Consider the following 9,966-nt stretch of genomic DNA (forward strand, 5'->3'; position numbering starts at 1 on the left):
CTGCACACTACAAGAAATTTGCAATCACACAACACCTATGAAACAACGGTCGACCAAAAAACCGTTGCCCCAAATTAGGAGACGACGGAGATTTTTTTTTTTTATGAATAACTGTTGTTAGACAACATGTAGAACAACGGTTATAGCAGTTTTTCGAAAGACTTGTTTCTGTGGCATCCTCTTATTGAGGTAGACAACAGTTTTTAAATTGCACGGTTGTCATAGATCTTTAACATAACAGTCCAAAACCGTTGTTAATAAGCTAACTTATTGTAATCTCGGATAATGGTTTTGGACTAATTTGAAAAAATAGTTGTTACAAAATATACATATAAACAACGGTTTACGGAATCTGTTGTATAAAGGAGTCAACAGAGAAGCATCATACAACGGTTTTACAATTTTGACAGAATAACTGTCGTCTGTTTACAAGAAATCATGGCACCACCTGATAGGTGGAAATTATTTCACTTGGATCGCTGAGTTGGCGAAATGAGAGTCGTTGATTGATTTTACTTGGATTGCTTAGTTGGAAGAATGAGAACCGTCGATTGTGAGAATTTATCACACAACGGTATTTTGCAGAAATCGTTGTGTAACATCTAAAATTCAGATTGGTTGATAATTAGCGAAATAATCTTTTCAAATGATTTTTTAGACGATCCAACCTTACGGATGTTAACATATATTGATTTTAGCCATGTAAAAAAATAATAAAAAATTTCAAAATTTATCTTGCTTGACTTTATAAGGAAAATGAGGTAAAAGTACGACTCCCTAAAACAAGATTCGTTGCCGATTAACGAAATAAATTTTTCAAATGATTTTTTGGATGATCCAACCGTACGGATCTTAACATATATTAATTTTAGTCACGTAAAAAAATAAAAAAAAATCAAAATTTATCTTGCTTGAGTTTTTAAGGAAAATGACGTAAAAGTACAACTCCCTAAAACAAGATTCGTTGCTGATCAACGAAATAATTTTTTAAAATGCTTTTTTGGACAATCCAACCGTACAGATGTTAAAATATATTGATTTTAGCCATGTAAAAAAATAATAAAAAAATTCAAAATTTATCTTGCTTGACTTTATAAGAAAAATGAGGTAAAGGTACAACTCCATGAAACAAGATTCAATGCTGATTAACAACATATTTTTTTAATGATTTTTTGGACGATCCAACCGTACGGATGTTAAAATATAATGATTTTAACCATGTAAAAAAATAATAAAAAATTTTAAAATTTATCTTGTTTGAGTTTTTAAGGAAAATGAGGTAAAAGTACAACTCCCTAAAACAAGATTCGTTGCCGATTAACGAAATAATTTTTTCAAATGATTTTTTCGATGATCCAACCGTATGGATGTTAAGATATATCAATTTTAGTCATAAGAAAAAATTATTAAAAAATTTTAAATCCATCTTGCATGTGAGGATTAGAAAAATCCGGTAAAAGTACCCCTCCCGACAAGAAGACTCGTTCCCGATTTACAAGATTAATTTTTAAAATGATTTTTTAGACGATCCAACCATACCGATGTTACGATATATCAATTTTATTCATTAGAAAAAATTATTAAAAAATTTGAAATCCATCTTGCATGTCAAGATTAGAAAAATCCGGTAAAAGTAGTCGAGACTGGTTCCCGATTTACTAGATTAATTTTTAAATTGATATTTTCGACAATCCAACCGTACGGATGTTAAGATATATCAATTTTAGTCATATGAAAAAATTATTAAAAAATTTGAAATCCATCTTGCATGTTAGGATTAGAAAAATCCGGTAAAAGTACCCCTCCCGACAAGAAGACTCGTTCCCGATTTACAAGATTAATTTTTAAAATGATTTTTTAGACGATCCAACCATATCGATGTTAAGATATATCAATTTTATTCATTAGAAAAAATTATTAAAAAATTTGAAATTCATCTTGCATGTCAAGATTAGAAAAATCCGTTAAAAGTACCCCTCCCGACAACGAGACTCGTTCCCGATTTACAAGATTAATTTTTAAAATACTTTTTTCGACGATCCAACCGTACGAATGTTAAGATATATCAATTTTAGTAATATGAAAAAATTATTAAAAAATTTGAAATCCATCTTGCACGTCAGGATTATTAATTCATTTTTTCAATGATCCAACCATACAGATACGAAGATATATTGATTTTAATCATACGAAAAAATTATTAAAAAATTCAAAATAATCTTTTATGTGAGGAAATACTGTATTGAGATATATCGATTGTAATCATAAAAAGAATTATTCATAAAATTTTAAATTTATCTTGTATGATTTTTTGTTGAAAATCGAATAGAAGTGCAACTCAAAAAAATAAGACTATTTCTTGATTAATTAATTAATTTCTTAAAAAATGCTTTTAGGGTCATCTTGCAAAATGTTAATATATATTAATTTTTTTTATGTAGAAAAATAATTTAGAATTTTCAAATTTGTTTCGAATAATTTTATATAGAAAATTATGTGAAATTATTTAAAATAAAAATTATTCTATTAATATAAAGTAAAATACAAATAAGTATTTAATTATAATATATAAATAAAAAAATATTTTATGATTTTTTTCATTTTCACACAATTTTTTCCTCCTTTAATTTTGATTTCCCCCTTCCTTCTAATTTTTATTTCCCCCTACTTCTCCCCTTCCCCTTTCTTAGATCTGACCCCTCTTCTTCTCCTCTTCTCCTCTTCTTCTCGTGCTTGTCTCTACTCTTCCATCTCCCTTAACCATCTCCCTCACCCAATCTTGTTTCTCTTTAACAAAATTGCATATGAATTCAGCTTCTCAAGTAGAAAAATGAAGGTTGGAATTTCTAATCTCCTTGATTAGACCTTTCAAGCTCACGGCATGACTGATGAGTAGCTGTTTATCATTTGCAAGGTTAGGTTTTTGGGGTTCTGATTTGACCTTTCAAGCTCACGGCATGACTGATGAGTAGCTGTTTATCATTTGCAAGGTTAGGTTCTATGTTTGTTGTGCTTAATTTACTCCACGGGAACAACTTCTATTCCCAACTTGCAGATTAATAATTGAATAAAAATCAAAGAGAAAGGATAGTCTCTGGCTCAGGGATGTCAAACACATTGTCAATGTCAAAACTCAACTGCGCTCTCACTCGTCACAACTGTACCAGGAGGTCTGAAACTTGTTACCCTCTTTTTTCTTTTTATTATTATTGTTGAGTTATAATTTCCAGCTTATCTTGTAATTGCTGATTGATTCTAGTTTTATAGTCCGTAGATGATGAAAGTGAGGGCGGGTTCTTAAAACTGAAAACAACCAGTGAGTGGCTTCTTGGTGACAACACTGCACCAGTCAATAAGAAAGTAATGTATGAGGTTAGTTGTTCCTTAAGTTTTTCAATCTTCCTGCTTCTATGTTACAGTATCATTACTCCTATTCATTTGCTTCATAAAAAGTCACATCAGTCATCAGTATTAGCTTTTAGTCTACTAAACCCCTTATACTTGTAGTCATGTAACAGGAATCTTCATCGCCAGTCATTCAAGAAACTCTTCAGTTTCCTATCCAGGTTCATATTTTATGTTAATTGTTGGATTTTTGATATACCCTTTTGAATTCTTGATGAATCTTGCTGACCCCTATTTGTGATTTGTGTGATTTCAGAAAGTTAGTTGTGGTATTGGAGGAATTGGTATTGGCCATACAGTAAAAAATGAATTTTGTTCTTCTTGTTCTTACAAGTATGTTTCGTCCCCCTTTAATTTTTTAATGCCAATATGTATGGGATCATGTTTATGTACTAATCAGGTGAATTGGATTTGTGTTTTTAGGGAATTTTATTTTTGGTTTAGTGAATGTTGGTTTATGTACTAGTATTCTGACAAACATAATTTAAAGTTTGGATTTTTTGGTGTTTCCTAGTGTATTTTTGTAGAATTTTGAATGTATGTAGTCTGTATGTATGAGAATGGCTGGCGAGCATTTTAAATTCTTTATGGTGAAAATTGTAAATGTCCTTGTACCTGGCCCTGCATATGTTGACACAGGGCTTATCTAGCGTTAAAATCTTATAAAAATGAACAATTTGGTTATAAAATTTCATGACTTAGGAACTATTTTGTTGCAAGACTTTTAGTGATTTGGAGTTCGGACATTGATATTAAAATAACAGGCAGGTAAGTCTTGCTACCACTCTTTTATGTTTAAATAAAGAAATTTCTGCACTATTCTTACCCTTATTTGTTCAAAACACTTCACCTCTTTAGCTTCTTAACTGATTTTTTTCAAAATCACATCGATTAAGTGATCTTCCGAGGGTTTTGACCTACGGTGGCCACCAGAGATTTCAAGTTGAATTGAGGCCTAGAGAGATGACGATCGTGTCTTGGAAGAAGCTTGTCAAGGACGCTAATCGAGCTGTTGAGAAAGACAAATCGACTGCCAAAGAGATGCCAATTTTTGAGAAACCTGTTGTGGAGGCCCCCGTTGATTCGGTCTGTATTTCTTGTCAGTTGTATTGTTCTTTTTTTATTGTTTTGGAGTTGAATTTATGGAAACTTCGATTCATTTTGGTTGCTTTTACTGAATCTGTCATTTCCGAATATGTGTTCTGTTTTGTTTTTATAATTTCTATGAATTGAATTGGTATGTTATGTGAATTTACGTGATACTTAATGTGTTTCGTGGTAGTTTTGAGTGTTTGGATTATGGGTGGTGATTTTGGCTTTTATGAGTGCTGGTTTCGGAATGATGTCAACTTCTTGTTGGTTTAGAACTTGTCAAGGCGTAGCTTCCCCAGTATTTAGAAATATCAATTCCTGGGGTTCCGCATGATGCTGTTTGAGTTTTCATTCGATTCTTGTACTGAAATTGGTAAGAATTTTGCTTCATATTCTTGAGATGCTACCCTCAGTATACCTAGACAATTGAAGTTACATTTTCTCTTAGAATTGATCCCTTCTCGATATAATATTAATTTAAGGAAGAACACCATAAAAAAATGTATTTGGTTGTATAACTTTGAATCCTTGATACTGCTATTTGCTGACCTTCAAACATTCTTATGTAGCTATGAAGTAGACGCCCCTAGGCTTAGCCTGTATATACAAGTAAAAGTTGTCCTATAATAGGTGATTCAAGGAATTGTTTTTTGAACGGAAGGGTAGATACAGATTTTCTCAAGTGGAGATGGCAGCCTGATACTTGTCAAATTTCGAGGGTTAATCTAAAGTTGTTTCTTAAGATTGTTAGAGGCAAATCCATGGCGTTCAGAGGTAACTCTGTTGCTAGAAATCACATTGAATCACGTAATATTTGTTAGATATCAAAAATTAGTGTTCTTTTATTAAGTGAATGTTTCTATCTTTATTATAAATTTGTATATTAGATACCCTCCTGGCCATGATATTGCTTGTAGTGGTTGATGTTTATTATCTCTGTAATGCTACTGAGTGTATCTACAAATTGGGTGAAGGCATAATATTGTTAATTATAGGTTTTACTCTTTAATTTTATTTTTTTCTGCCTTCTTTTTAACTGTTCTTGATGTTCTATATATTCTTCTCACATTTAATTCTTGATGCAGCAAACCTTCATGTATATATGATACTTGGAACAAGAACTTGGTGGGCAAGAACAAGAACTAAGACTTGGTGTGCTAATTGGAATGATCATTCTCTTGCTTGTTTGGAAAAATAGACTAAATACCTATGCAAACTATTTATTGTGTACCTTAATAAGCATGTTTAGAAATAAATTTTTTAAGTTATAGTTGTAATTCTTGTAGAGAACCTTTGTATTGTTGATTTAATTTCAATTGTGAAATAACAATTGGATTACCATAATACCATTTTATTTTAAAATTGGTTTATTTTAAATAATGAGATTAATTTTCTAAAGAGTTGTGCACATATTTAAAAAAAAAACTGTTGTTTAAAAAAGTTCCAACAATGGTTAATATAGAATACCAGTTGTGCCTTCTTGATTCTAACAAATATTGAAAAACGCTGAATAGACTACAAAAAATCTACCTTTTAGACAACGGTGCAAAATTGTTGTGTGTTTATAAATTTCTTGTAGTGATAGCTAAAACACAATACCCAAAAAACAAAAAACCGTTGCCTAAAGTATCTCTTACATTTGTTTCTTAATAAAAACCATTGTATAACTAGATGAAATAAGTACATAAACTGTTGTAGGAGTCAATTCTCATAACACTATTTTTAACTATTGTGCCGGTAAATTGTTACAACGGCTAAAAAACTGTTGTTTGTAGAATATTATAGAGGGTCATATGCGTTGTGTGAATAAAAAGAGACAAAGGCTTTATATTCAGTTGTGTGATGTATTTGTTACAATGGTGTGTAACCGTTGTATGAGTTCCAAACACACCGCCCCTCGATAGACAACGAAAAATTCATCTTTTAGACAACGGTGGAAAAGCATTGTCTGATTCAATATTTCTTGTAGTGGCACCATGGTTTTCCTATCGGTAATACTCTTTCATATATTTTTCATTTATTCCAAAATTTTCAACACTACATTTTATATATTTTTATTATGTTGCTCTTATATGTACCCTTACATGTACCCTCGTATGTACATGTTACCAATCCCATGCCAATATATTGAAATTGAATTATTACAAATAAAGTTGGATGTAAACGTGTATATGGTGAACAACCCGGCCTGATAATGACATGCTTTATTACGAACTTGAACTCAAACATAAGAATGTGTGAGCTAACGAGCTCGGGCCGAGCTCTTAGCATTGGTGGCTTGAGCTCGGCACGAGATCATTAGACTTGAACCTGGCTAGTTAAATCTCAAAAAATTGACATATATCCTGATTATTAACGAGAGAAGAAGAAAGTGAGAAAGATGACGGCTGGGCGGATCATTGTAACGAGAAAACGAATGATGTTAGTTATATATACACAATTATTCTATATTTTTTTTGACAATATAGAAGAATACGAAGATAGAAGATAGAAGAATTATTTAGAATCGTTTGTAGTTTATCCTGATTAAAGGATCAACTAAAAATGTACTATTTCACTTAACTAACAAGGATCTTTTAGAAAGGCTCTTACAATAATATATATACAGAAGCATTTGCATCAGATGGATCAACTGATAGACGGAGTTTAATAATACATTAGTTCTTTGCTACTCGATAATTAATAAAATTATACTCCATCAATCCTACACCATACTACATGACTTCTAGTGACCTCAGAAAAATGACTACATGGAGTAGGCAGCTATATACATCTTTAAAAAATTCAAATGATTAACGTATGTTTCTCACCTTTTTCTGTTGCTCCTTATTTCCGTCCTTCACAAAATTCCTCAAGATCTTATGGCATAAAACTATCGGGGCCAACCCGTAGACCTAGATTGCTTGGTGGTCTGGAAGGTAACTCTTCTTCTATGAACATTGGCTTAAAGAGAAAAATGAAAATGATCATAAAAGAAGATTCAAGCGATGAAGATGATGAGTACTACCAATGTGATCTTCGTGGATCTGCCGGCTTAAACAGGACACCCTGAACCATTCAGTATAACTCCCTCATAAAATTTGAAGGTTTTCAATTTACTATGAAAACATGCTCCAATTTTTGGTTGAGATTTGTAGTGTTGTTAATATTTGACTGGTAATTGATTTGTAGTGTTATCTAATGTATTTTAGGCTTTACTATATTTTTTAGTTGACTCATATATTTTACTTGAATTTGCAGAGGGAACTTGGAAATGGTAGGCAGTCCAGAGAGAATGCCAAAATCTAGTGAGCAAAACAAGATAGAAAGAATTCTGAGGTTCCCATGTTGCAAATTCTAGGAAATTTACAAGATCATTTCATGGTGTGTCACAAGTGAAATAATAGAGACAAGGATACTGAAATTACTAGTGGTTCTTTTTTATCTACATATGTCATCTGAATTGTTGTCTTTATAGATTCAGAATTTGATGAGACGATTATGAAATACATGTGCTTTATATATAAGCTTCTGCAACTGATCGATCAAATTTGAAATTTAATTAGGATTAATAGTTGCTGATTTGTTATGTTGCGTAGATAGTATTTATATGGTTGATAGAGCTGCTTACTAAGAAGATGACTACAAGATACATGTTCTTTCTACATCAAAAATAAGTTGCAGTACAAAACATTGATGCTTTATAAGAACTAATTTCAGAATATTAGTCTACCACTACCATCAAGCTCATTGATTCCTACTTTCAGGTTGTAACTTGTACATACGTCAACTTTTTTTCAACAATTTGATTTTATTTACTTATATTTCATTTTATCAAGAGTTGTGATGATTGCTAATGCCTATGTTGATCAAATAACAGAGTTATTAAATATAGAAAATATTATCAGTTTCCCAATATTAACTATGTAACTTCTACTTACATATGAACCAATTCCTTATTGAAAAACGCATTTCAATATACATGTATATAATTATCATGTTGATTAATGGTTAATATCAATAAACAAAGCAAACTCCCTCATTAGAGAACGCTATAATGGTTTAACCCCACAGGATATAATGTATTTAAGCAATTCTACTCTTAAAAGTTTTCACCATTGATTTTATTCTCATGATAGTCTTAAAAAAGGTTATGCCAAAAATCATTTATAAACAAAAAAAATTATATAAAATATTTTCACAACAACATAAAAATAATTGTTTTAAAAATTTTAATGTTAAAATGATTTTTAAATTGAACACTAAATATAAGTTATAAATTATATGTACTATTCTTGTTGAATAACAAAACTTGTATACACAACACACACCTGTGTAATTTGAAATGATAAAGAGTAATACTGATATGTTTATTTCTTGTTGATAGAAAACTGAGAGCATACACGCAGAATTTAAAAAAAAATAGCTGAAAACTGCTTCCTACAAACTAGCAACTCTCACCTAAAAAATCTCCCACGCTCCTAACTGCTCCATAACTCTCCAACAAGCTACTGACTCATTCTAATACTACAACGTGGCTAACAGATGCCCATTTATTAAAAAAAAATCACAACTTAAAATAAATAAATAATAAGTTTAGATAAAATCCAACAAAACACCCCTTAATCTAAACTTATGCAGCCAACTTCTTCATGCCAAGAAACTCACGCATTCTCTCAAACTTGACAGCTGCAAGCGCCTTTGTCAGAATGTCTTCCTTCTGCTCACTAGTGTGTACATGCTTGAGTTTGATCTCTCCTTTCTCATGCATTCCCGGATAAAATGGTACCGAATGTCTATATGTTTACTACGACCATGGAAAAATTGAATCTTAGCCAAATCTATAGCAGACCTGTTGTCCACATAGATTATTACAGGGCCTGGTTTCACATCAACAATCTAACTGAGTAACTTCGGTAACCAAACTGCTTGACTTGCTGCAGCAGTGGCAGCCATGAACTCAGCCTCACAAGATGAGAGTGCTACACACATCTGTTTATGAGACAACCAAGTTATTAAACTGTCATCGAGATAGAACACCATACCCCCAGTACTCTTCCTGTCTTCTATATTTCATCCCAAATCACTATATGCAAAACCATATAAAATGTAGTTTCCCGAGCCTCTCACATAATTCAAACCATATTCCAGAGTTCCTTTTACATATCTTAATATTCACTTCACTACATTATAATGAAGAACTGTGGGTCTGTCCATATAACGACTAACAATCCCTACTGCAAATTCTATCTCAGGACGGGTATGCACCAAGTATCAAAGGCCTCCTACCATACTTTTAAATTGAGTAGGATCAACTGGCTTCCCATCTTCATCTTTTTGTAGCTATAATCTCTCCTCCATTGGATATTTTACTGGGTTGCACTCCAATAAACCTGCCTTCTGCAGAATTTTCTTCACGTATGTTGTTTGCTTCAACTCTATGCCATCCTTCCCTTGCTTAACCTCAATTCCTAGATAATGTGAAAGTCT

The 9,966-nt window shown here is 31.8% G+C and overlaps 1 long non-coding RNA gene across 1 annotated transcript; it reads left to right on the top strand.

Moving 5' to 3' along the window:
• The first annotated feature begins 3,303 nt into the window (after positions 1-3,303).
• LOC141703650 (uncharacterized) lies at positions 3,304-3,784 on the top strand. Its single transcript, XR_012567629.1, has 3 exons — positions 3,304-3,372; positions 3,508-3,566; positions 3,662-3,784. It is a non-coding gene; the product is annotated as an uncharacterized LOC141703650 (long non-coding RNA).
• The last annotated feature ends 6,182 nt before the right edge of the window (positions 3,785-9,966 follow it).

This window comes from Apium graveolens, unplaced genomic scaffold, assembly GCF_009905375.1.
Source record: "Apium graveolens cultivar Ventura unplaced genomic scaffold, ASM990537v1 ctg6924, whole genome shotgun sequence".
Lineage (NCBI taxonomy): Eukaryota > Viridiplantae > Streptophyta > Magnoliopsida > Apiales > Apiaceae > Apium > Apium graveolens.